Genomic DNA, 2,497 nt, shown 5'->3' with positions numbered 1-2,497 from the left:
CTTAGACCTGCCCTGAGTGAGCTGTCATCAGTCCGCCATTGTTTCACCGCCGGAGCAGATGTAGACAAGAATGACTCCTAAGCGATTGAGGTGTTCTGTTGTTGGATGTAATAATGACCATAGCAGTCGCCATTTACTCACGACATCTGAGCAGCTGAAGACGCAGTGGATTACGTTTGTTTTTGAAGAGAATGCGCCCCCGATCTACATAAATGCTATGTTCGTGCGAATCATTCATGATCCAGCTTCACATACAGAAGAAGTGAGTATAAGGTTTTTTTAATGAATCTTTGCAAATCGCCTTTCCTAATAATGTGCTAATTAGCAAGTTTCACGATGAATGCGGCTAAAGTAAACAGTCCCTCAGAGAGCGGCTCGGAAGAGAGGGGCGGGGTCAGCAGAGCTCATTAACATTTAAAGGAAAATGCTACAAAACGGCTTGCTCTGAAAAGAGCTGTTTTTGACAGAGTAGAAAATTTGTTTTTTACACTACCATTGAGAAATTTTAACCAAACTATGTTACAGACTTTTCATTAAGACCCTAAAGAATCATATCAACTTGTGGAAAATGGGCATCCAATGACCCCTTAAGCAACACATCCCAGACAATATTTTTCCGGTTTTTGATTATTCGGACGTTTCGTTGGACATTCTAGTTGGAGGTATAGCTGTGTTGTTCAGACGCAGAAGAGGGAAACGCGCCGGCGCCCTGGTTAAGCTCCGCGCGTGCAGCTTTCGAACTGCGCTCCCAGGCATTCATCTCACGAATGTCCGTTCCCTTCTCAACAAAACGGATGAACTTCTTTTCCTCACCCGCACCAACAAGGACTTTTCAAACTCTGCTGCACTATGCTTCACTGAAACCTGGCTGAGTGAAGCCATTCCAGATAACACGCTTCATCTGCCGGGCTACCAGCTGTTCAGAGCGGATCGCATCGCGGAGTTAACGGGGAAAACGAGAGGTGGAGGATTGTGTTTCTACATCAACGAAAAAGGTGTGCTTTCCTAACTTAAAGGCACTCTTCATAAACTGTAAACATTTCTACTCGCCGCGGGAGTTTTCCTCTTTCATTCTGGCAAATGTGTACGTTCCTCCGGACGTGTGCATGAGCGACGCGATGCAACAGCTGGCCAAACAAATAACTGAAATGGAGCAAAGGTACCCAGACTCTATTTTAATCATTCTTGGAGATTTTAACAAATCAAATCTCTCCCGTGAACTGCCAAAATACAATCAGCACATTACATGTCCCACCAGAGACAGCAATATATTGGATTACTGTTACACAGCAATAAAGGATGCATATCATACAGACTAACAAAGGAGATCAGAGTGGCTAAAAAAAAACTACTCTTAAAAGCTGAGAAAACACTTTTCAGCCAACTCTGGAGCTGTGTGAAGTTCCCTGCTGCTTCAAATGCTCCACCATCATTTCAGTCCCCAAAAAGCCCAAAATCACTGGACATAATGATTACAGACCTGTCGCTCTCGCGTCTGTGATCATGAAGTCATTTAAGCGACTGGTCCTGGTCTACTTGAAGGACATCACTGGACCCTTGCTGGATCTTCTTCAGTTTGCCTACAGAGCAAACAGGTCCTTTGATGATACAGTCAACATGGGACTGCATTACATCCTGCAACACCTCGACAGACCTGGGAATTACACAAGGATCCTATTTGTGGACTTCAGTTCGGCTTTCGATACCATCATGCCTGACCTTCTCTCAGACAAACTCACACAGCTCTCTGTGCCCACTTCCATCTGTCAGTGGATCACCAGCTTCCTGAAAGACAGGCAGCAGCTAGTGAGGCTCGGCAAACTCACATCCAGGACTATCACCATCAGCACTGACGCCCCTCAGGGTTGTGTACTCTCCCCACTGCTCTTCTCCCTCTACAAGAATGACTGCACTTCAAAGGACCCCTCTGTCAAGCTCCTGAAGTTTGCGGACGACACTACAGTCATCGGCCTCATCAAGGTCGGTGACGAGTCTGCTTACAAACAGGAGGTTGAAGAGCTGGCTGTCTGGTGCAGTCTTAACAACCTGGAGCTTAACATGCTCAAAAATGTGGAGATGATCGTGGACTTCAGGAGAAACCACCCTGCACTCTCCCCACTCACCATCATGGACAGCACTGAGGCTGCAGTAGAGTCATTCAGATTCCTGGGCACCACTATCTCTCAGGACCTGAAGTGGGACACTCACATAGACTCCTTTGCTAAAAAGGCCCAGGAAAGGTTGTACTTCCTTCGCCAGCTGAGGAAATTTAACCTGCCACAGGAGCTGCTCACACAGTTCTACTCGGCCATCGAGTCTGTCCTGTGTTCATCTATAACTGTCTGGTTTGGTTCAGCTACCAAATCAGGACTGCTGAGAGGATTATCGGTGGTAGATCAAGATCTTTACACCTCCAGAGTGAGGAAAAGGGCTAAGAAAATCACCCTGGACCCCTCACACCCAGCCTACTCTCTCTTCGAACTGTTGCCTTCTGGTC

The 2,497-nt window shown here is 46.6% G+C and overlaps 1 protein-coding gene across 2 annotated transcripts in view; it reads right to left on the bottom strand.

Annotated features, from left to right (window-relative positions):
• ipmka (inositol polyphosphate multikinase a) overlaps positions 1-2,497 on the bottom strand; it is a 13,403-nt gene that overhangs the window by 4,790 nt on the left and 6,116 nt on the right. The gene's annotated exons all lie outside the window — the stretch shown is intronic.

Source organism: Sinocyclocheilus anshuiensis, unplaced genomic scaffold, assembly GCF_001515605.1.
Source record: "Sinocyclocheilus anshuiensis isolate Anshui unplaced genomic scaffold, SAMN03320099.WGS_v1.1 scaffold407, whole genome shotgun sequence".
Classification (NCBI taxonomy): Eukaryota; Metazoa; Chordata; class Actinopteri; order Cypriniformes; family Cyprinidae; genus Sinocyclocheilus; species Sinocyclocheilus anshuiensis.
The sequence above is the reverse complement of the archived record's forward strand: the minus strand, read 5'-3'. Positions and strand labels throughout refer to the sequence as shown.